The 26,889-nt window shown below is 34.7% G+C and overlaps 1 pseudogene; it reads right to left on the bottom strand.

Annotated features, from left to right (window-relative positions):
* Window positions 1–2,537: 2,537 nt before the first annotated feature.
* Window positions 2,538–26,067, bottom strand: LOC124973898 (flavin-containing monooxygenase 5-like; annotated as a pseudogene).
* Between the last annotated feature and the right edge of the window lie 822 nt (window positions 26,068–26,889).

The following is a 26,889-nucleotide window of genomic DNA, read 5'->3' as shown; positions in this document are numbered from 1 at the left end:
TTTTTGTGACCTTGAAAGTTTTGAGGTGGTCAGGTCATTTGTAGAATATTCCTCAACTTGAGATTATTGATACTTTTCTCATGGTTAAACTGGGTTATGGTTTAGGGGAGGAATATCACAGAAGTAAGTGACCTTCTTGTCATATCATTTCAAGGGCACATACTGTCAGAATGACTTATCACTATTGATGTTAATCTTGATCACCTAGCTGCAGTGGTTTTTTTTTCAAATTTTTCCACTATGGTCTCTTTTTCCTCCTTTCTATACTGTAATTTTTGAAAGGAAGTCAATCTATGCAGTCCATTTAAGAAGTAAAAAATTGTGTTCCAACTCCTTGAGAAGAAACTATATAAATTCAGAATTCTTTTGTATGGCAGAGTTGTCTCTTTCATATCATTTATTAATTTATTCATTTATTTATTGAATCATTTATTTATATCACTATGGACTCATGTATTTTTATGTCTTATATTCTAATACTAGGTTATCTATTTTATTGTTCAAATTTTCCACTATATGATGGCTCTGGTGTCCCTTTGACATATGCTTATTCAGTTTGTTTTGAGCATTTTCTTACTCTCTGGCATTAAAAGAATGCATTTTTCTTTGGTAACCAGATGTAATACAATTGGAAAAATTTTACATAAATATATATGAATACATGTATATGATCTTTATAAAGAGCAAAATATATAAGTAGAATATTAATACATATGCATCAATAACTAAGGCTTTGAATCTTGAGTTGTTCTGAGTGCAATATTCTATTCAAATCTTGCTTTCAGCTTGGTTGAGAAAATCAGTGATGATTTCATTTTTTGGTAGTCTTACATAATAGAAATCAAATTGATCTAAAAATAAACAATTTAAAGAGGAAATTGGGGCATTATTAGTAATAATTAGGAATTATTAGAGGATTATTAATTCAATACATTTACATTCTAAAACAGAGGTAAGTTTATATTATAAAAGGAGAAAATTTAAGAAGAGAACTTCAATTTACTTTTGAACAAGAAAAATCTGCAGATCAAAAAATACTAGTTCTACTTTAATAGATGACAAATCCCTTGTATCATAAATATTAGAGAAGTTAAAAGACCTAAGAAATAATATCAACTTTCAGTACTTTAGTTCTTGAAATGGTGAAATGATAGGAAACTGTCCAAATAATTATGTGAGGGATGGGGATATAGTTCAGTTGGTACAGTGCTTGCCTTGCAAGCACAAGGTCCTGGGTTCAATCCCCAGCACCCCAATACAAAACAAACAAACAAACAAAAAACCAAATAATTATGTGATTAAGAAGTTTTAGCTCTCACATTTCAAACCTCTTATGTGCATTTGTATTTGTTGGATGTCCTTTTAATTGTTCAAATTTATCCTGTAGTTAAAAAATTGGGAGCAATCCAAACTTATAAACATATTGCACAACAGCTATTAATGAATATACACTTGACTGGTACTTTCAGCACCTTTCCCTATGGAGTTCATTGTGCTTGACAGCTGACAATTTCTCATGAACTAGAACAAAGCAAAACTTCAACATATGAGAAAAAAAATATAAGCAGCAGCACTGGATGTAAACCCAAGTTCCTGCTTTCTATTTCTTTGCTCTGTTTTTGAGAACTACATGGTATGACATAAGAAAAAGAGGCATTAAAAAAATATTCCTACATTTTAGACATAACTTCTTTGAATTCTTATTACTTAGAATCTACTTGAATGAATGGGAGAAAATTAGAGTAGGAGGAGACTACATTTGTAATTCATATTACAATAGTTGGCAGCTACTTATTTCCCAAAGTAAAACTCTGATTAGATTCAATCTGGGAATAAGAGATCAAAAAATATAGGACAGCTACTTATAAAAAATCCCAATTGTCTAAACCTAGTAGAACCCATAGGTTGATGCTAAATTATTAAAACAACCTATGAGCCTAGAAAGTTGAAAGTAATTTCTTTATTAAGAAAATAAAGACATGTTGCTTAGGGAGAGGAGCAAAATAGATCACTTATCAGGTACATTAGTAAATAGGAAGTAAAACAAAATGTCTTATCATAGACAACTATTTTAAGTCCATTATTTATCTTATCTCTCAGAAAACATATATTTAGTTATAATATTAAAAACAAACAAAAAATGAGCTTTTAATAGAAAATCAAATCATATCAGAATAATTACATGGAGTCAGACATTTTCTAGACTTGCTGATTTAGGGTTCCCACCATAATATTTGATAATCAACATGCCTAAGGACACAATATAAAAATGACTAAAGAAATCCCTGAGCTCACAGTCTAGAAATTATTGAAAGAAAAAATGACAGATTACAAGAGCAAGGGGAGGTGAATCATCACAAATAAAAACCCAGGGTTTTATTGTAGAAAAAAGCAGAAAAAGGATCAATCCTTCTGAGACAGAAATAAAAGTATTTTCAGGGAAGTTTGAAGCTGAGAGTTATTCCATCTTGTTAGGTTTGGAAGCCATCTCTAGGTTGAGCTTCCCAATGGAAGTCAGGACATTGACAATGGTACATCTAAAAATAAACCATAATCACCACAAAGAAAGTAACAGCTAGCATAAACCTGCCCATGTCTGTGGTTAAGATGGTTTTTCAAACCCTGTCCCACTTTCCAGGACATGTAGATAAAACTGGAGCAGAGTACAGGTTCCCAAAAATAACTGTCATGCTAGCTTGGGGTCAGTGAAGGCCAGAGACAGATTAGGCTTGACTCCCACCAAAACAGTAATCCCTTCCATGCTATCCATGTCATCTCCCTGAATGGTATGATATTGGCTCTTCACGTACCCAAAAGTAGAGAAGATAGAAGTCATGGCCTATTAACAAGGCAATCAATTATATGATCAATCAATCAGTGATTTCTGATTGCTGGTATTGATTTTATTCTGGACTATAAGCTGTAGTAAATAGTGAAAAATGATATTTGTCACCATCCTTAAAGATCTTGAATGGTATGATATTGGCTCTTCTTGTACCCAAAAGTAGAGAAGATAGAAGTCATAGCCTATCAATAAGGCAATCAATTATATGATCAATCAATCAGTGATTTCTGATTGCTGGTATTGATTTTATACTGGGCTATTAGCTGTAGTGAATAGCAAAAAAAAAAGATATTTGTCACCATCCTTAAAGATCTTACAAATCTACTAGTAAGAGATAAGATATGTATACATGTAACAGAACTCAAGGGTTTTGCTAAATATTGTGGGTTTGACAGATAATAGAAATGTAAAAAATGGCACTTAAGAGAGGGCTATACTAGGCCCTTGAAGGATGTGAAAGATATAGATTAGAACAAAGAAAAGTTTTAAAAATCAGGGAACAGCAGCAAAATGAAAGAATAAAGCAGGAATGGGTCAAAGAATATTTATGATCATTGCCTAAATTAGTAGAAAACAAGAATGGACAGCATTCCAGATTCAGAAGACTGATACAAAAGAGGAAACTCACCACAAAAATCCTCAAACATGGGATTCTCAATTATTGTATGAGGGCAATGGTGGTGGGGTGGTGGGTGTCCACAGATCAGGGCTTCCCAGGGAAAACGTTAACTTGGAATCCTGAAAGGATGAGGGAGAGTGACTTATCCTACAAAAGGAAGTGGTCCTCCAGATGGAACCAGATGAAATGATTATAGCAAGTGCTTTCGGAGAGCTAAAGAGTGTTTTAGTGGGAAAATGTGGTGAGCAGTAAAATATGTGGAAGAAGTGTGACTAGGAGACTTACTTGCTACTTTCTTGTTGGGGGCTATGCCATGCAGACTCGCCAAGATGGCACCTGGCAGCCAGCCAGAAGCTGTTTTGATCACATTGGAGGTATGCGTGCACAGGTGTTCCTGAGTGCTCCTGCTCACGCCTGCTTGTGAGTGGGCAGCTGGCTCCTCACCTGATTGCAACTGGCGTGGCCCTGCCCTCCACCTCCTGGAGCGAATATAAGTGGGTGGTGGAAGGGGGTGTGAGAGTAATAGCAGCAGCTAGCAGAAAGAAGTGAAGAAGCCATTAGCAGAAAGGAAGAAGAAGAAGCGGCAAGCAGATAGAAGCAGTGAGTAGGGGAAGCTGCGGAAGGCAGATCGCAGAGCGGAGAACTGAGAACACATCTTTAGGTTGCAGATCACAGATAGGCAGATTGCGGTATGTGGGATGCATCATTAGGAAGCACCTCAGTTAGACACACCCTTAGTCCACAGGATGCAGGATGCACCTTTAAGAAGAAGCAGCAGAAATAAGAAAGATAAGATCTCTGAAAGTATAGTCTCTCTTAAGCAAAGTCTCTTTCTCTCCGATAAGTAAAGACTCTCTGTTTCTCCTCTCAAAGCAAGTAAACCTCATTTCCTCTACCATATATAAACAAGCAAGCAAGGAAGGAAGCAGCTCAGAAATAGAGGTAGCTCAGTTTCCAGTCCACCACCCATAAAGACCCTCGCAAATTGTTACTGCAGGCGGTGACAAATATCTGTGGGTTTGGCACCGCAAAGAGCCAGTGACACTTTCTGTAATAGAAAGAAAAACAGAACACAAAGGAAATAAGAGGAAAATCAAATTAAGCTGATTGAGGGATCCAAAACCAAGGACAGGAAAAATATGATTAAAAAATAAAGTTTAGGTAGAATTCTTGAGATGGAATTCTGAAGGAACTGATAGATGGTCAAGTAGTACTTTATCAAAATGGGGCTGAAGTTTTGAAGAGATTAAATAGGAAAGAATTTGAGAACTTTGCTTTCTGGAGATGACATTAACTCAGGTGTTTGTATGTGTGCTTTTATTTATCTTATAGCAGTAGGTCAAGAGCTGGAGTTTTCATGAAGGTTTCTCAAAAGGATTCACTAGTTCCAGTCTTGCAGGATTTGTTTTGAGGATTAAATAAACTCCATGTATATAAAATGTTGAATATAACTGTCAACCCTTAATAAAGTTCAAATTATATTCTTGAAGACTGGTTATAGTCAGAAGGTGGTGGGACAAGAATAAGTCGAAGGAAGGATAGCAGAAAAGTCCAAATAAAAGTTTACTGCCAGAAAAGAAGGGAAAGAAAAACTCCAAGGGAAAAGGTTTGAAAATGCAAAGCTCAGTAGTAAGAGATTGGAACCTGGTCATGGATGACTTTCAAGAGAACAGTGTCAGGAGTAAGGAGGTGAGTTTAAAATGCAGGGACTCTGGGGAAAAAGGGGAGAGGCCTGAGAGCATAGGATGCAGAAACTTCAGATGTTTTGGCAATGAAAGAGAGGAAGAAAATAGGAGAAGACATGGCAAGGATAAGAAGATTAATAAAAAATTACTTTCTCTTCCTCCAAGATAGGGGAGTTAAGCTAGTATAGTCAGTTGCAGAAAACCACCCTTTTGGGGACTTCAACAATCAATTTCCACTTTTTCTGAATAAAAATAACCCTAGGATTGAGCTCAAGTTCAGACTTCTGACTCATTGTGTTCAACAAAGCACTAAGCAGTCAGCTGATGTTATTACCTTTCAATGTCACATGGACTTTTCATGCTCCAAACCAGTCTAACCTGCATGTGCTATTCACTTGATGATAGATAGCAAAGCAGTCACTTCAGATTTGTAAAGCTACTTAACAGATTTGAACTTATCATTAATTCAACATACTCTTTCTTCCTTTGGCAGCTATATTACTGCTTCAAGTAATTTCTCCCAAAATAACAAACCTAACTTTTTTCTCCATGAGTTTTTTCTACCTAACTTTTCTTTTAAGTCTTAAACATAGTCTTTATACCCTTTTCTTGAGTTTTCTCTCCTTTCTCATTTGCATTGAAACTGTTAGTGATATTTCCCCATTCAGTTGTCACCAATATTGTTCCATTTTTAATCAGAATTCTCAAATTAACAAGAGGAAACTGAAATGTAGTAAATATTGTTTGTATTAAGAAATATATATATATATAAAGAGTTACCATACATCATCCTGGGAGAATTTCTTATCTTTTTGCCATTTTTTCTTGAATTTTAATTATACCTGCCATCATTTCACTTTGTGAGGAAAATTCCTTTAGCCCTAAAGAAAAATTAAAATTTGAGTGTAAATTACCTCAGTAAAAACAATGATCCTATTAACAATTACTGTGTTATGAGAAATTCAAAGAAATATAGGATAATTTTCTGTATTCAGAGATTATACTTTGCTTGATTACCTGATCCTGCCACCATCAAAATATAAGTAGAGCATACCTAATTGCAAAAACTGAAATCTGAAATGTTCCAAACCCCAATATTCTTTGAACCCTGACAAGATGCCACAATTAGAAAATTCAGCACTTGAACTCATGTGATAGCTCACAGTCAAAAAACAGGTACATTAAAGCTATTGTATAAAATTACATTATGGCTATGTTTATAAGGTACATAAGAAAAATAAGTGAATTTCATTTTTTGATTTGGGTTCCATCTACAAGATAGGCCATTATACATATGCAAATATTTCAAACTCTGAAAATACATGAAGTTCAAAACACCTGTAATCCTAAGCATTTCAGATAAAGAATATTCTCCTGTATCAATATGTGTAGCTTACTTTATTTGGCTTTGTCTTAACATGTTTACTGTACTCTGCTTTCCAACAAATAACTGCCTCCTCCCTAACATAGTCTTTGAATTGGTAAATGAAATATGGACACATGGAAATGACAAATGGTCTTAAAAGCACATGGAAAATGTGCACAAGGTTAAAGGCAAGTTGGATGTGATGACACAGCCTGCAATTCCAGCATGTGGGAAGCTGAAGTAGGAGGATAATTTGAGTCCAGGGGTTCAATCAGTCTGAGCAATGTAATAAAACACCATCTCATAAAAGGAGGGGACTGGAGAAATTCACCTACACAGGTATCTTAATAATAAATGTCTTTTATACAATGGAGAGTAAAGGAAGGAAACATAAATTCTCAATCACATTTTATGCTAAAGTCCTATGAAAGATAAGCCTCACCTTCTATCCTCTTTTATTAGATAGGAGTTTGTGTGGGGGGTAAGGCCAAGGGTAATACCCAATCTTGACAAATAAATTTAAGCATTAATGTACAAATAGTTCCTGTAGTAGGATCTAACACCAAGGATGTGGCTAGACAAAGGCAGAATCACATTTAAGTTCATTTAAACAACTCTAGCTCAAACAATTAGCCTTTGCCAAGATATATAGCCTTATGACCAGACATGTAGGCACTATGCCATGTAGAAAAGTTAAGCCACAATCCTAAAGTGTTACTCTATAAAATTCTGGAATGTAGAATATCAGTACAGGAATGTGTCTTACTCAGTCCAATCCTTCTTTCTACAAAAAAATATCAAGTGATCATCTCATTCCTCCTTAAAAGTCTCTGGTCTTGGAGATCTCACTGCCATCTAAGGAGATGATGTAATTGATTGCTGTAGTTGCTGGAACATTATTTTTTGTACTGATCCCCACATCTACTTCTATTCTACTTGCATCAATGGAACTAGTTCTTCCTTCTGGAGCCACAGAAATGAATTTTAATACATGACAGGTCTTAAAATATATGAAAAGCACCTGTCATAACCACTTTAATCTTTTCATTGTCTGGCTAACCAGCACAGGTTCCTTTATATAACAGGTTTCATGTTCTCTGACATTCTACTTGCCCTTTTCTGGGCACACTGCATTAACTATCCTGATATGCTTCTCCTGAAACACAGAAGTCAGAAATTCAATACTCAGAGCTTACTGTGTTTTTTGATGTCTTTTCTCATTTTAGCTGCAGAAATGATTACTTATAAATCAATAAGAAAGAATGGGAATATTTCCTTTGAAATTAATCACAGGTCTTTTAGGATGCTCATGAAATACATTTTGAGAGCTTATTTCCAATTACTTCTTACAGGGTATTCATAGAAGTGATATCAAGAAAGTTCTTGGCTGCCATGCAAGAAATTTGCATTTAATGTAGGCTATAGAGAACCACTGAAGGATTTTGACTGGGAGAGAACTCAAATAAGATTTGAAATTTAGAATACATGTCAGAGGGAGTAAATAAATGCAAGTAAATCTTGCATTTATTAACTTGAAACTTTATGGAGAAGGAGTGGATAGAGATTTCTTGGTGACAGGCAGTCAGTTCATAAACAATAACAAAAATCTGTCAAGATTTGATGGACAAGTATATTTACAACATTCTGTGATGCTGTTCTCTTTGAATTCATTAACTTTCAGTATTATCTTGTTTAGACACATATTGTATCATATTTCTTATTTCCCTCAAATCTTTCTCCCCTTTTTATATTCCTAGTTTACAATAATAGCCACAGCACCTGGGCAGATTCTTTTCTCTCTTATCTCAAAATGTATTCTGCCACCAATTCCTTTTAAAAGTTCCTATGAATTTTCATTCAAGTTTTTCTCCTCCTATTCATTTACATTGCCATTACTTTTGTTTAAAGGCTTCATGAGGTCTTACTTGGACTGATGTTCCCCTTTTACTCCCTCTAACATGTATTCTACATTGCAAATCTGATTTGAGTTCTCCTGTCCCAGTTAAAATCTTTCAGTTGTTCTTTATAGTGTACATTTTTAAAAAGTTACTTGCATGGCAGCCAAGAACTTTCTTGATATCACCTCTGAATACCCCTGACTTCATTTTCCTTAACTCCTATAACATTATTTCCCAACATTCTCAATTTACTGTGAGTTTCCTCTAACTTTATATAAATATTGGTGATATTTCCACTCATATATCAAAATTTTCTGTTTTTTTTAGAGTATAGTCATGGAAGAATTAGGTACTTGTTGCCCATTGTTCCCATAGTAGCTTCTCTACTTTGTCACTAGACCATCTTCTTAGGATGCAGTAAATATCTGAAGTGAATGAACACATTAAATGTTTCTTGCCTGTCTTCCTTCTATGACTGAGTTCCATGAAAATAGGGATTTTTTTGTTTTTCTGTTTTTTCTGCACCTAGGAGATCATATATACTGAGAGATCAGTAAATGTTTGCTGAACAATGTTGTTCAAGAACAGTGAAGAATTGGAGTTTATTCTCCCAGGGTCCCAAGAAAATGTGGGAATTAAGAGAGCCTAAATTAAGCTTTATGGTAATGGGTCTTTCAAGATCTACTCTCAGGAGTAAGGCATATTGTATTTGTGTAATCCTGACTTTTTGAAATCCTGACTTGCCCTGCATATTTTGGTATAATGTTATAAGAGAAAAGAGATATGACCGTCATACTGGTCTTCCAGACAAGTTCAGCCTTTTAACATGAAGAGAAATTGGCCAAGGCACTTGATAACCTGAGATCTTATGAAGTTTCTACTACAGAATTCAGAACTTCATTTGCTAGAAGGCCATACTGTATTCATTAGAAGTGAAATTTATTAGATACCTTCTATGTGCTAGGTACTGGTCTACCTTGGAATAGAAAGGTAAATAAACATGATTACTTAAAGAGCTTTCAATATACTAATAAAGGAGGGGGAAAATATGTATAGGTTGGTCCTGTATAAACAGAAAGTAAAGGGAGGGCATACTAAGAAGAGAACATCAGAAACAAAAGCTCTGGTTACAAGGATATCTGCTATATTGTTACTTAGTTAGTCATCCAGTGCTTCTAGAAGACTTGATGTGTGGTAAAGAATAGTAAAAAAAAAAAAACCTGAAAAAGCAGGTTAGACCAATCTGTGGTGGAACCTAAATATCACCCTATGGCATTATACCTTCTGGTAATACAAAGAATTGGTATAACTTGATATGGTTTTCAAGGAAAGAAAGTTGCTGAATGAAAGAACCCTTGTGAGACTGGCAAAACAGGCAAAGAAGAAAGAAACTTGATTTCATACATGGTAAGAATGTGGGTTCAGCATTATAGAAAAGGGTGGAATATTTCCCTTGACATGAGGGCAATTATTCCAGAGAATGAAAGAAGAAGGAAAATGGGATTTAGTAGAGGGAAGACAGACCAAAGAAGAGAAAGCTGGGCAGGCTCAAAAGACTAGGAGAGACTAGGTCAAAGATAAACTTAGTGAAGATAAAATTCAGGGATGAGAAAGACAAGAATTTGGTAGGTAGACAGTAAGTCATGGCTAGAATAAATAATTCAGGGTTCCTGTTGGAAGTTTGGTAAAGTCATAGGGGTTCTTTGAAGATTTCTTTTTTGCAAAAGCTGGAAGAATATGTGCTAGGCTTCTGCTACCATAAGAACCTGAAATTTTTGTACATTTTCCTTCGGATCACCTACTCTCATACCCATAATGCAGACTCTTCCAAATACTCATGTTTCCAATTTCTCTTTGCAAGTTACTTGGGCATGGAATAAGAGTCCCATTTGCTTCAAGCATACTAAGATATTTTGCCCAGTGTTAATGAATTTTTCTCCCCTTAATTATTTGATCTAATTAAAATATCCATTTAATATGACTAGAATTAAGCCAATCATGGGACCTTGCATTTGGTGGTCCAGTGCTGTTAAATAGTACATGATCTCTTGCATAGACTGTAAGAAATTAAGAAATGTCAGACATTTGGAAAGATGTTTTTTACCTATTAACTATATAGCACTATTTTTTTCCCTCTGACATCATGAGGATCTCACTAGTAAACAGTAAGCTATAATTCCAATGAAAACACTAAATAGTTTTAATTAAATACTAGTAATGATAACAAATTTTATTATGATAATTATAGGATCAAAGAATTTCTTTAGAAAGAAACTTCAAAGTCATCTGTCTTCCCTATTCCGAGGCTTAACTCTCCTCCATTCACCTCTGTTCAAATGGCTATCTAGCCATGTGACATTCTTTGCTACTATGTTTGGATTTCTCACAATTTCAGAGGCTGACAAAGAAAAGGTCTTGTTGATCTAGGCATTAGACTAAAAACCCTGACACTATTAGAAAAAAAAGTATCATTTTGGCTCAGGAACCGACATCTTCCTTAAGACTCCTAAAGCAGAAGTAAAATAAAGAATCAATAAATGAGATGGCATCAAATAAAAAGCTTCTTTGCAACAAAGGAAACAATAAAAAGGCTCTCAGAATGGTAGAAAATCTTTACCATCTACACCTCAGAGCATTAGTCTCAAGGATATACAAAGAACTCAAAAAACTTAATACCAAAAATCCCCAAAAACTCAATAAATGGGCAAAGGAACAAAACAGGCACCTCACAGAAGAAATGCAAATGGTCAAGAAATATGAGAAAATGGTCAACATCTCTAGTAATGAGAGAAATTCAAATTAAAACTATACTGAGAGTTCATGTCAGTCAGAAATATATCAAGAATACAAGTCACAGTAAATGTTGGCAAGGATGTAGGGGAAAATATTCACTCATACATTGCTGGTGGACTGAAAACTGGTACAACCACTGCAGATAGCAGTATGGAGATTCCTCAGAAAACTTGGTATGGAACCATCATTTGACCCAGTTATCCAGTTATCCCATGCCTTGATTTATACCCAAAGGACTTAAAATCAGCAGACTACAGTGACACAGCAACATCAATATTTATAGCACTCAATTCATGATAGCAAAGCTATGGAATCAACCTAGGTGCCCTTCAACAGATAAATACAAAAAGAATATGTGGTATATATACACAATGGAATATTACTCAGCCTTGAAGAAGAATGAAATTGTGGCATTTGCCAGTAAATAGATGGAACTGGAGAATATCATGCTAAGTGAAATAAATCAGGAGTATGGTTGTGGCTCAATGTTTGAGTGCTTGGTTAGCATGTGTGAGGTCCTGGGTTTGATCCTCAACTCTGCATAAAAATGAATAATATAAAACTATTATGTCCATATACACCAAAAAATATTTAGAAAAAAATTAACCAGTCCCAAGAAATAAAAGGCCAAAGTACTCTCTGATATGTGAATGATAACTCATAACAAAGGAGAGTAGGGAGGAAAAGTATGGATGTTCACTGGATTAAACAAAGGGAATGAAGGGAAAGGAGGAGGGATGAGAATTGGAAAGACAGTAGAATGAATTAGACATAACATTCCTATGCTTATATATGAATACAAGACCAGTGTAACTCCACATCATGTTCAACCACAAGAATGGGATTCAAATTGGAATGGATTGCACTTCATGTATGTATAATATGTCAAAATACACCTTACTGTCATGTATATCTAAAAACAACAAATTAAGAAAAAAACTTTATGTGGACAAAAAAGGAAAAGGTCTTGTCTTTTTTATTTTTTAATGTTAGGCTGATATTATGCAACCAACAAGATTTCACTACTTGGTTCTAGTTTGATTCTTTGCCCTACTAAGTAGGTTATTCCTTCAAATATTTGAAGGGAACTCTCAGATCTCCCCCAGATCTTAACTTCTTTTGCCTAAACTTCTCCAGTAAATTTATGTATATTTCAAATGATATGTTTTCACATTCCATAAATCATTCTTATCTCTCTCCTTATTCAATGAATTCCAGTTTTACTTTTATGTTTTCAGGTGGTAGTCTGATCAGTTTAGAGAACAATTATGTGTACTGGGGCGTAATATTTTGATGATGCTAGATTTAATCATGCCTTTTAGAAGCCTTATCCTCTGCTGATTCATATTGAGTCTACTAGCCCAAACCTCAATGTTTTTATCTAGTATTCCTAGCAAAAACTGAAAGAAGGTATGTAAAGGGAGTGTGAGGATTTGAAAGTTGAATATTCTACATTATGACTACTCTCCTACCAGGTGTTAACTTGCTGTCTGAAGTTAAGTCAAACCATTTCTATATTTGACATTCTCTATAATGAAAGATGGCATTCTTTTACTTCACAAATACATGCCAGTTGTCCAAAACTTAGATGACTGGAATCATCTGGGGAACAATTTTATCTAAAATCTTATGCCTGTCCCACCCAGATGTACTGAAGGGATGAGATCAAGCATCTCTTAGTTTGGAAAATATCCCAGGTGATTCTAATATGTTTATGGTTATAAACTACTACTTTAGGGTCACTTAAAAATAAACATTCTAGTACTAACGGTATGAGAGATATTATGCAATCCTCAAGATTTCAGTCACACATACTGCTATTTAAAAGCAAGTACATAAACACAATTAAACATCATCAAGTAATTAAGTAGTTAATTTGTATAGTCACTTACCTTTAAATACTTGAATGGACCAGTGTCCTTGGAGCTCTGCAATGGACATAATGTCTCCTAAGGTTTGAATCAGGCCTATTATAGCAAGATTGACTTTTCTAGTTTGGGGGGAAGACCTTTTTATATGGGATATCTTGTTTTTGACCACTTTGACAGAATCTTCATGAAAAGCAAAGGCAAACCACAGCCTGTGGCAAAGATAACAGCATCAATGTCATCCTCTCTGGAGCCATCCTCAAATATGGCAGATGTCTCTGTGAATTCCTTCACATTTCCTTTCACTTTTACCAACACAGAAATTATATATTTGGCAGATCATCATTTACTGTTGGATGCTTGCTCAGAGCTCTATGAGTGCCGATAATGATGAAGAGGAGAAATGACTGAGAGAGGGAAAGAAGGGGAAAGAGAGAAATAATTCATGTAAGTAAATTTTTGCTTCAGTGGAGGTGGTTAAACAATATGTCAATGGTTTCCACTCACTCTACTAATGAAATTTGGAAAAGTTCTACTTTATACAAGTTCTACTTTATATCAGCTTTTCAGGGCAAAAACTGAAACCCAGAAGTCACTGAAAGGGGAAAGTACTGGAGAAGTGAAGGAAGAAGAGTTTTATTTGAGGAATGCTTATGTGGTTTCTTAAATAATACTAACACTCTGTGGTATCATAAGGCTATAGGCCAATAGTTTCTGTCCACATATCATTAAGTCTGGCAGAACTTGTCTGTTAATATTCTGTTCAGTTCCATTTCTAATTCCATAGGCCCAAGAGGTAGACTTAGAATTTCATTTCCCAAACTATGTAACAAATTACATCCATATAGCAATTTAGAATTTAAATTACATTTCCATTCATTAACTTGACAGTCACACAAACTCTAAGAAGGAGATAGGATAGGTGTCGTTATCTAGGTAGTATAGATGTGGAAACTGAAGTCAAGAGAAGTGAAGTAACTTGACCAATGTTAAACAGCCTAAGCCTAATATTTTAGAATTTCTATTAAAATAGTTTTCTATAAACTCTGTTGGGATACTTTGGACCTGTTAAGTAGTGTTTTCTAGAGACAGCATTGAAAACAACTGTAACAAAATAAGTATGTCAGTTTTCCAGTATCTTGGGTCTTTAAAAAAAAGTCTTAATTCAGTTTTTTAACAGTCTGAATTTCTGAATTTTAAGTCAGTAGGCTCTGACAGTCCTCATTCCATTATCTTCCTGGCCTAGCCTCAGAAATATTATATGTTTACAACTATACCTGATTTGTTGAATTTTATTTGCTTTGATTCTAACCTTTAGGAAGAATGTTTTCTGCATCCCAAACTCATTAATTCATTTTTCTCTCTAAACTTATTCCCTTTTACTAGGAGTACCAACATTTACATAGATGGCCAAGTCACAAAACTGTCTCATATCTGCTTACCAAGTCTATGCTCTTTATCTCTTAAAAAGGAAGATTAGCCAGAATAGTTTTGTTTCCTCCTTATCTCCCCTGAACTATGACAGTTGTCTTTATGGCTCTTTTTCTATCTGCCTTCTATATCATTTGCCTTAGAATAGAAAGACAAATAAAAATCATTTTAGGATCCTCAATTTAGAAAAGAAAATAAAAAACTAGAAAGAATATTATTGGATCAGGTACTGTGGTTTCTACAATACTTTTATTACAGATTTATTATATCACTCACTTGCTTAAATTCTAGACAAGTGCTCTGCCACTGAGCTAAATCCCCAACCTCCCAAACTTTTTATTTAGCAGAGCATACAAAAAGTTTCTTATCTGATAGACCTAGATATATATTCAACTACTCTTCTACCTTTGCCATATAGTCTAGATGTATTAGACTATGTGCAGGTCTCAGGCTACAATGTGCCTTTTGCTATTCTAAGATATTATAATTAGAATGCTACATGCTGACACTATTTGCCTACCTCTTATTATTTCATAACACCTCAATTTGTTTTGCAACTACAAAAGATATTCATGCTTAAATAACTAAAAGAAAATTTATTGGGAATCAGATTCCAAGTATCATCTCACTAATTAATTTCAAATTGCTGAGGCAATTTAGCAAGGCCGTAAGCAACTTAGTGAGACCCTATCACAAAAAATACAAGGGGCTGGGAATGTAACTCGGTTGGAAAGTGACTCTGGGTTCAATCCCAATACCTGAAGAAAAAAGAAAAGAATATTATTGGGACATCTTTGGAAATTTGAATATGCCAACATTTTAGATAATGTATTTTATCAATGTTAAATTTCCCAAATATGATAATTGTATTATGGTATATAAGGGAGTGCCCTTTTTCTTAGGTAGATATTAATGATTTTGACTTACTTTAAAAAAATGTTTGGATCTTCCTACCTTCTAAAAGGGAAAACAGAAAAAGCAAATATGGCCATATTTGATAGGTGAATCTAGGTAAAGGATATATGAATGTTCAATGTATTTATTATTGAACAGCTTTTCTGTAGATCTTCATTTCTCATTTTCAAAAATGAGAAATTATAAGAAAATCATTTAAAGTCAGTATATACAAATTATTTCACAATTGTCCTCCTGGCTGTATGAGAACCTCATTTTTTTATACTCTGCATCCTATGCATTTCTTTGTCATATTCTATTGTCTGTCTTCTCATTTTTATTTTTAAGGTAAGATATATTCTGAAGTCTTCCATTTGTTACTCATATTTTTCTTGGGCAAATTACTTAGTTTCTCTTAGTTTCAAACTTTTTAATCTGTAAAATGGACATAAAAAAAGGTACAGACCCCCAGGAACATTTGTGAGGGTAATGAGATAATACATATAACTCATCACTGTGCTTGTCTTTAAAAACTCTTCAAAAAAGTTAAGGTATTATTTGTATTATCATGTCTTTTCTCTCTGTATTTCATGCCCAATATAATGCCTTGCTCACAAAAGGTGCCCCATATTTTTTGACTGACTGAATGATGCACTGCCCTGTACTACCTTTTTTTGTTGTTGGGCACAATATAAAAAGAACTGATACCTGACAGAATAAGAGAATGGTTAATGCCAATGAGAATAAGTGACAGAAATCCTTTAGACCAGCAGATCTTGGTCTTCTGTGGTTGATAAGGTAAAAATTGAATTTCAAATCTCTGAGTTGTCTTAATGTATGGGTTGAGATAGATCTGTTAGCCTGTGTGAACAATCCTTGTTCTTGTATCTTAGCCATCACCAACTCCATTCCCATCCTGAGAACATACCTGTGTTTAGGCTTCAGGCCAAATTTCAAAATCAAGTCTTTGATTCATACTTTTTCCAAAAATTTACTTGTTAATGCTTGGCCATATATCTTTGATATAAGATGTTTAAATTGAGAAAAGTATAATATATTAAAAGGATTTCTATGGTTCCCCTACATGATTCAGAATCCAAGCTCCACTCCTGCTGCAAGGAATACCAAAGGCATGGAATATATTGTTTACTTTCATCATTCTGGTTCACAATGTGAAAGCACTCCCACATTATTTAAGATTAAGTTCAAACTCACTAGTGTGGAATTTTAGTTGTGTACAATCTTTTTAAAAAATTTCCTGCCATTTTCCTTCCCAAACTATCCAAGAATATATCTCACTGTGATCCACCACTGTTTTTGTTTAAAGATAATGTGCTTGAAAAGTTCTCCTCTTTTAAATTCTCTTCAGCCCATTTATTTTTAAGATCCAGATCAAGTTGGCTTCCTCTATGAGAACACCACTGACCTTTAAGGCTGACAATTCTCTCTCCATCCTCTGAACTTCACTAGCACTTACCAACTATAGGACTCATTAGAAATCATGGAATAGTTTGGACTCAGTGGCACATGCCTATAATCCCAGTGGCTCCAGAGGCTGAGGCTGGAGGATCATGAGTTCAAAGTCTGCCTGAGCAATTTAGCAAGGCCCTAATCAACTCAGTGAGACCCTGTCTCTAAATAAAACATAAAAAGGGGCTGGGGAAGTGTCTCAGTGAGTAAGTGCTGATATCTATATGTTTTTGGAAAGTTCAGATTGCTTCTTTTCTTTTTCCACTTGAGTGGCAAAAAGAAAACTCACCCACCATCCGATTAAGTAAAAATTTTTAGTTACCATAATGTGCCTTCCTTTGTATGAGAACATGGCATTCCTTATGGCCAATGGATAATTCACACTCTCAATATTGCATTTACACAACATCTTCCAGCAAATACCTGGTGTTCATCAAATCCAGGGAGAGGCTAACTAGGATTCTTTAAAAAAATGTTTTTTGTAGTTGTAGATGGACAGTATGCATTTGTTTTATTTGTTTATTTTTCTGTGGTGCTAAGGATGGAACACAGTACTTCACACATGCCAGGACAGCACTTTGCCACTGAGTTACAGCCCCAGCACTAACTGGGATTCTGAGTGCAGCATGAAGCAGTGAACTTATTCCTTAGTATAAAGCCAACTGAATAGTGGAACTCTAACCAGTAATCAAGCCCCTCCATTAGCATCAACCATGATTCCAACTGAAATAATGCAAGCAAGTCTCATATTTGCCATTGCTACTGATGGGCAATGTGCAGCCATCCATACTTTGTTGAGTCTACCTTCTTGATAAGACTGAAGATAGAATGAAGCAAAGTAAACCATTGACTCAAACCTGCTTGGCTGTGTAGTTAATCTCTGCAAAAAGATCTTCTCCAAAATTCCCAACAATAATACTCTTTTTCCAGTCAATGCTTCTGGGTTTTTATAGTCTCAACTATGGAAGTACTGTCCTTTGAACTTCTCAATTCCTGCAAAAGAACAGAAAATAATTTTTAATGATAGTTTATATGATGGATATCATTTTTTAAATCATTCTTTTGTAGAATTTAAAGTTGAAGAACATATTCTTCATATGATCTCCCTTTATTCAGCTATTCTTGTCATTCTGAATACTTTTGCTTATTTTTTCTTCCATAGCCCCAGAATAGTAACTTGATTCCTTTATCATAAGTAGTTTGTATTTTGTATTTGCAAACTCACAAAACCAAACTGCTTCAGAAAACTGCCATTCTCTTTTGTCTTTTCATTCCCTTAGATACATACTCCCATTTCAATTAGAGTATTTATTTTTCTGTATACTCTAGGATATACAAAAGTGAATTAAAAAAAAAAAAAAGAATATTCAGGCCCCAAACTAAAACTAAATTATTCAAGCTTTCATTTAACACTTAGAAACTCAATATTTCTTTGTTTTCTCAATCACTAAAAAAATTCATGTCTGAACCAATGCTGTGTAAGAGTTCCACAGTCTTCCTTTTTGATCCTTAAGGAGATCAAAGTCATTGTGAAACTCTACAATCATGTTCTATTTACAGAAATACATAGACCATAACCTTCTATTCCTTAGTGTCAAAGGCATGGCTTAAGGGTCAACCTCCTTTCTGGTAGGTCACTCACCTGGAAAGCTTTCCAGGGGTAAGTGAGCATTAGTGTGATGGCCAGTGCAAACCATGACTCCATCAAAGACATGAACTTTCTTTCTCCCTTTACACTCAGTGACCACCTCCCATTGGCCTGAACTAGAGAAATCAGGCCTCTTCTTCACACTGTACACAGTGGTCTGAAAGAAAAGTAACATACACAAGGGATGGTAACCATAGCCAGTACAGTGTATATCTTCCTAGACATGACTTATCTTGCAAAATGTTACACAAAATGTTGATACCGCAGGTGCCATCACATCATTAGGGTCCTTGCAAGAATATTTGATTTTCATACTCCATAAAGAACAGTTTAGTTTTGTTTGAGGTTGTGGTCTGAATGAGAAGACTTCTATAAAGCAGAGAAAGTAAAATGGAGTTGACAGACTAATGTACTCTCCTTGCCTCTAGAAAAGTAGGATTTGTAAGGATTTTTACTCTCTGCCTTAAGGCATTGTAGCACCTGAATAAATCCTGAATTTCTCCTGCATTTCTGTGACACTCTGTGCACTAAACACCTATTCCTCCACTAACCTCAGACATCCCCAAACTCTCTGATGTCTTCTGATACCCAAATCCTGTTCTCTTTTACTAACCTCAAACATGTGACTCTGAGGTTCCCTTCCATGTTAGAACAGGAATATATTTCAGTGGCTCTTATTTTGTTTTATAGTAATCTCTCTTTGCCTTTTACATATGCCCACTTTACAAGTAATTATAGAGAAAGAGGCTGTGAGATACAGAAATCAGTTGTATAACTTTTAGTTTTTCAAAAAATAAAAGCAATAAATATGGGTTACTCTGCCAGCATAAGGAAACATCAAGAATGCATTCCAATGAGCTTCTAAGGTCTTGGCTATAATGTCTTGGTTGAATAATAGAGACAATAAGCCTTAACCATCCTGTACTATTTATAGTTCCTGTCATGTGTTTTTACACAAGCTGTTGCTTCTACTTGGATCATCCTTTTATTCCTTCTTCATTTGGTAGACTCCTTTCTACTCAAGACCCAGCTTGGACATTATCTTCTCTAAAAATCTTTCCTGGTACTTGATTCCTCCTCCCTGATGGGTTAAATATCCCTCTTCTGAGCTGCAATGTATAGATCTCTATAGTACTTATCACTTGGTTTATTACTTATATGTATAATAATAATTTTCTTCATTTTTCTGTGTCTTTAAACACAGTTACTTAGTTAAGTTACTTATTTCTTTTGTTTTTGCATCATCACTGCTTAGTACAGTAACAAACTTGTTAAAGAACTGTCACTTAGACAGGTCAGAGATGCACCACTGGGCTTTAATGACTGACTTTGGAAATTGTCACAAGATATTACCATTTTATTATTGTTGACAAACAGAAAAAGGTGGAAGGTTTGGGCCAGGTGATTTATCTGTTTATGGTCAGGATTATAAATTATGTGAAAATCACAGCAGACTTTAGAGAAGGAAGGAACCAAACCAAAAACCATACAGTACAATCATCTTCTTTTACATATTTAGAAAATTATGACAAATTCAAGTTGAGAAACTAACTCATCTCAGGTCACAAGTTAATTAGTGGTAAGAACAAGGGCCAGAATTCAGGGTTTTTTTTCTAATTTGGTGTTCTACTCTCTCCACCGGATTTAACTTCTTTGCTTCCTCAATAACTTCCCAGTCACTAGGTACTTCACCAGGTTGTCTTGGTGATAACAAAAAATAATATATTGAAAAGTGCCTCAGAAAGTATAAAAGAATAAAGTAATAGTGGAAAAGTTGTGGAACCAGAAAGATTTAAAATTCCCATTCCTATTCATTTCCCTCATTTCCTTTATTATAAGCAGAGTGTGAAATGAAGATAATGAAAATAATAGTTGCAGGTATCTTTCTGTATCCATAGCCAAAAGATATGAGAGACTTTCCCAGTGGTATTTTAGAGAGAGAACAAAGAGTGGAGTCTTTGTACTTGAGCATATCAAGCTTATATTTGCACATAAGCACTGGTTAATTAAACCACCTTATTCATTTACTTGATGAAGAACTTCAAACACAAAGACACATGAAAAAACTGCCTACCTTGAACTGGATATACTTTAAAGGTTGAAGTCTTTGGTATACATTCTGAAATACTCTAGGACCTGGAAATTGTGCATGAAGTTAAGATAATGATCTGGGATGCTATAGTCACTGAAGCACATCATCTCCTTAGAAGTATTGATGATCACCAATTTGTAAATACTGACTCTCCCTTCTTCAGGACTTTCCTGCAGCAAATTAGAAGTTCATGGCAACTTGAGAACTAATTTCATGATTTACAAATAGCCAGTGAACAGTTGAAAATTTCCTGAAATAAATGCCAATTCAAACAAATGACACAAATACACCACCTCCACACATCTCCCAGTACTTGTACCTCTGTGTAGTTCCTTTCCCTTGAATCTCAGTATCTTTATGACTTGCTTTTGACCAAGAGTATACAGTTGAAATGGAACTGAATGACTTTCAATACTAAGTTTTAAGTAGTCTTGCAGCTTTCACCTGGGTGTCTTAGAAGACTCACATTGGTGGAACCCAGCAGCCATGTAAGAAGTTAGCTTTTGTAGCTGTGACCCAAATATCTGAAAATGAAAAAGAATTTTTTTGACTCATGGATTCAGAGGTTTCTGCTCCACTGCTTTTGACTTCAGGCAAGGTGAAAATCATGGTGGAATAGTATGGCAGAGGAAAGCTTCTATGCTCATGGTAGCCAGAAATCAGGGGTTGGGGGAAGAGGCCCAGGACAAGATAGAGTCCCCAAGTGTAATCCCCCCTGAATACATGATCTGCTTTTCAACCATGTCCCACCTGCCTACAGTTTCTACCACTGCCTAGTAACTTATTCAGCTGTCAATGAATTAATCCATTGATAATATCAGAACTCTAATAACTGAATCACTTTCCAAAAGACCCATTGCTGGACAATGCTGCATTGGATACCAAGACTTGAACACCTGGGCTTTATGGGGATATTCTAAATATTTCCTATAAAAACTCCAACTACATTGAGACCACAATACTGTTAGGAAGCCAAACCTAGCACATGGAAGAAAATATCTAGGATAGAGAAATATTCAAATCCCCTACAGAAATTCTAGTTATCCCACCTAAATTTCTAAACATGTGAACGAAGTAGTCACATCAAATTCAGTCTTAGCACTCATTGGATGGCAATCACAAGAAATTCCAAGTGAGAACTTTCCAGCTGAAGGAATAAGTCTCAAGAATTTTGATATATATTGAGACATTGCTCTCAAGAAAATGTACTAAGTCTCTTTCCAGTATAAGTTATTTACCCCATTGTTATTATTGCTAATAACAGTCATTTAAATGAGTTAAAATGAGTTAGATTAAAACATACTAGGGAGAGTATAAGTTAGTACAATATTTTCTGAGTAATTTTGCAATGTATATAAAAATCCTTGAAATTTACATAGCCTTTTAAAGAAATATTCAGACTTGTGAACAAAGATTATTGTTAAAGATGTTACTGTCAGCATTATTCATAAAATAAAAAGAAAACAAGTTAAATGCTTAAGAAAAAATAACTGAAATTTGAGAACCACTGTTCTAGATGTTTGCTACCCAAAGTAAGGTATGTGGACCAGCACAAAGAGGATCACTAGGGACATTGTTAGAAATGCAGAATTTTAGGCCCCTCCCTAGACTTATTGAATCAGAACTAACATAACAAAATCCTCAACTGATAGAGATGCACATGAAAACTGAGAAGCACTGGTTCAGATGACATTAATCCCTAATTCAGTGTCTTTCTTCCTACAACAAACTTTTTGCTTCCTCAAAAATTTCCAACTAATTACTTCATGGGGTTAAGGTGGTAATCCAATAAAATAATGCAATATGAATCCAGCCTATTATTCTGTCACTGAAACGTCACAAACCACAGGTTTTCAAATCTATTATTTTAAATTCTTTTTGATTATAGAAAATCACCTTAACCAATTTGAACCCTCTCCTTCCTTTGTATTACAGAAATTCATAAATATTAGGAGAGTGGGTATTACAAAACATTAAATAGCCACAAAACAGAGTGTTGGATTTGTCCACATTCAGGATTATTTTCCTCCCAATTCTTATTAAAGAATTATTTAATCTAGGAATCCAAAATTGATCATATTCATTTGTCTGCCCCATAATTATTTCTTTTTGACTGCTAATAAACTTTTCAGGAGTCTCCTTTCAAGTCTTTTCTTATTTATTTTACCTATTTTAACCAAAGTATTTATTTAAGGTGTGGTTGTGACTATATCTCTGCCCTAATTAACATTTTAACTGTTCACATTTCCTATATTACCTAGCAGAGAGTTTTATTGGGACTCCAGATTAACACAACCAGAATTTCATGAATGGGCTGACATTATTTTTTGTTAATGTTCTCCCAGTGATTAATTCTTAAATATGTAGCAAAAGTGGACAAGTATACCCTTTTAAGTGTTTTTTCAATCCATTTATTGTTTTATTCTCTTTTTTGCCTTTTTTTGAGAAAGGAGGAGTTATAAAATTTATTTAAAAAAACATATTTCTTTAAAGGGTGTATATTATTTAATTTTCTGATTAAACAGTAACAGTTACTTTTATATTATATTGCACCCACATGACATCTATTTGTTTATCTGTCTATACTTTAAAACTTTATTATGTGAAATAGTTATCTAATCATTAGCAACAATATCACTTAGGGCTTGTCAGAAATGGAGAATTTTGGTATATGCCAAATTAATTCATGAGAATCTCCAGCAATTATGTGTACATTAAAGTTTGAAAAGCACAATTTAGCATGCTTTAATAATTTTTAGATATGCAGTTTGACTAAAAAAATCAAGATTATTTTATAGCATCAAGTACTTATTAAATCCTTAGCATTTTGAAAGAAATTTATTAACTTTTCAAGTAATTTCATTCATAAGGTATCATCAAAATAAACTGATATATATATTATATCACAACCTACTTTCTACCATCAATCTTACTCAATGTTAATGAAGAGATCAAGAATTGATTGAAATTAATGTCTTGAGAACTCATATAATTATTAGAAAGTTTTCAGCTGTACAAGGAGGAGACAATACCAGTTTGGTAGGTGGAACATGATCAGAAAATAGAAATGGTGGTGTCAGAGAAAACACTTGTTTGGCAGATAGAAAAATGAAAGAGGAATCATTATTGGAAAGTGCAAGTGGTACTACCTGAGAAGAAAATAAAAATATACTGAATCCCAGGAAATTGTCACAAAAAATAGAAACCCTGAATTCCCAGTGTTCTTATTGGACACCTACCAGTGGAGGTGCAATTTCAAAGGGCTTAGATCAATTCTACATATGAAATCTCTAACAAATTATAAAAAAGTTTTGGGGGATGGAGGGACAACTACACTCCAAATAATGATCATGGGACTGATAGCGAAGTACATCTCAGGAAAAAGTTCTCAAGGTAACCACAAGAAGCATGCAGAATATGTTCAGTCCATTAAAGGATGTTTATAATATCTTAGTCTCCATAGTTATGTAACTGATAAATGTGAAAAGGAAGGTCTATACCTTCATAAATATTCTTAGCAGCCACTCAGGACAGCTTCTGTCTCAGAAATCCATTTATTAAACCTAAATATATTGGGTAGGAAATATATTCCAGGCATCATTCTTGGTTCTAGAATATAATAATGAACCATATTGGTATGTCTGTGTTAAGAAAAGTCAGAGAAGGCAGAGCATTATGATAAAAGTTTATTTTTTATGGAAGCAGTTTATAAGGTGTTGAAATTTTGCCCAGAGGATAATAAGAAAGAAATCCCCATGCTGTATATTCAGCAGATTTTAACTTCAAATCCCTTTAGAGTTTAGAAACCACAAAACTGATAATCAGCAGAATAATGGCTACACTCCCAACATCATCCCTGCCTCAATTGATTTCACAGCTGTTCAGTAATTGCCAAACCTGGAATAGCATCCTGACTAGGATGCTTAAGGAGACTCAAAATGTGGGGTCTCACTCTAGGTATGAATAATAACTGACATGTAACCATATGCAGAGTTGTCACTTTTATAAGCGATTGATGTAATTATTCATTCACTTACTTCCTATGATCACTGTACAAAGTGGGTATTACTAGTATCCCTTCCTAAAGATTAAAAAAACAGTGGGCAGAGAGGTTTAATGATTTGCCCAAGGTGATACATCTTGTAAATGACAGTCTCTGAATCTGAAACAGTGTTTTTAACCTGTACACTAGGGTGTGACTGGATTTCAAGAGTAGAATTTTCTGTTACTAAAAACAAATTAACAGGGTTTTGAGCCCATATATGATTATGAAAAAGGTATAGGGATTTGCTAAGGGGATTTATTTTAGATCTGAATAAGTCTATAGTCAGAATTAATTCCCAAAATGGAACCAAGATAAAACACATTTGTTCAACTAAGAAATGTCATAAGGCCACTTTTAAGTAGTTGGCCAACACTGTGTTAGTTTTTATCATGTGAAATATATCTGTGACATCTCAATTCCATTCACTTGTTCAGAAAATGAGTTTAAAAGTAAACCAAGTTATAGATCAATGAAGGTGAATGATACTTTTTGGCACTTAGTAAGCATACCATTTAAATAGATGATATTGTCAATGGTTCCTAACAAGTTGCAGGGTTGCAAATGCATATTAAAACAATTTAACTTTAAAACTGAGTATGTGTAAGGACAAGAAAGCCCATTTGCTGGTGCCCTTTACCCTCTTCTGGAAGAAAAAGGACTTTGAATTTCTCAAAGCAAGAAGTTCACAGCAAACAATACTATCAAATTTTATACCTAATTCAAGAACAAGAAATGTCAGAAAAATACCTGGATTTTTTTTTTAATAAAAATGTAATGTTGAAGATTGGAGGAGGGTATTTCTGGAAGGAGTTGTTAGCAGGCAATTCTACCTCATTTACCTTAAAGACATATCAGAAGCAACCACTCTACATTTTCTAATCCCTATATTTTCTAATCCATTTGTGCTTTCTAATATTTGTTGTTCTGTTACTCTTCCTCCCTGTTTTACCAGATTGTTTTCTTTTTCTGAAAACAGAAAAACTAATGAAATGAAAATGTTGTCTGTGGTTTTCATAGACAGTATAAAAGGAAAAAAAGGGACATCTGCATTACATTTTGCAGCCAACAGAAGTACACAGAAACCCTGATAAAATGTAGGGTGGGGGGATGTTAAGAAGTCAACAGGCAGAATTTTATCAGGTTTAGTTACTATCAAGCTCTCATATTACCTAACATGAGATAAAGTGTTGCATGCACCCATCTACAAGGAGGGATTCAAGTATTAAGGGACAAGGAGATTTACCTGATTACCTACAAAGCCCTCCAATGTCATCAGTCCTTTCAAAGCAAACAGATTCCAAATCTTCATCCAGGCAGCACTTTGCAGAAGAGAGCCCACAGGCTTCACTCCCAATCACAGCAATTATTTTCTTGGTCATGGTCTCCAGAGGTCTTCACCTGGCTATGGCAATGCCAATTTTCCTAAAGAAAGAATGACAAGAGACAGAAACCATAAATCTGTCAACAGTTTTTAAAAAAGACAGTTGCCATGACACTCAAATAAATGCTGTAACAAGAGGTGATTTTGCGAAAGTCAGATTTGGTTGCCCTCTTCAGAAGGAATCTCCTGCACAGGCTAGGGCAGTCCTGTTGCCTGCAGGACTCAGAACTGAGAAGCTCCATAGTATTATCTTACTGTTTCCAGAAACACCTGGCCAATTCTTCAACTGTGATCTGGAAGTTAATCTGTGTTTCTGTTGTAATAAAAGAAATATAAACTACAGAAGTACAAACAGCAGCAATAGTTGATGGGGATGCACTGTTCTGTCCCACCTCCTTTCAGCCAATACTCATTGGCAGCAATTCTCCCTCTCTTAATGGGAAGAAAATGTGGAGCAAATCTGCATTGAGCAGAATATAAAAACAAACAAAAATCATCTACAACTTCTGTAGTTTTCAGCTGCTGTTATAGGCAGTGCCTTTTTACTCCCTCTGGAGACAGAATGGTCCTCTAAACTCTTTTGCTTCCCTACTCTCCACATTCACTTTTAACTTCTGCTTTTCCCTTAAAGTGACAAACTCCTACTAAAACAAAACTGTCAACAACTCCCAAGCAAGCTTGATAGAAATGCCAAAATACAGAACACCTTTCTTTCAGGAAATCTGTTCAAACAAGTGATCCTACTCTTTTCTTACCTCCTCCCCACCTCATGGACTTTATCTTCAGATCCACACTACTGGTAGAATTTACTTTAAAATCCCCATGCATGTTTTAAACTACTTTTAGATGAACTA

The sequence above is a fragment of the Sciurus carolinensis genome, unplaced genomic scaffold (genome assembly GCF_902686445.1).
Source record: "Sciurus carolinensis unplaced genomic scaffold, mSciCar1.2, whole genome shotgun sequence".
NCBI classification, from domain to species: Eukaryota; Metazoa; Chordata; class Mammalia; order Rodentia; family Sciuridae; genus Sciurus; species Sciurus carolinensis.
Note: the sequence above shows the minus strand (reverse complement) of the source record. Positions and strands in the feature narration are given on the sequence as shown.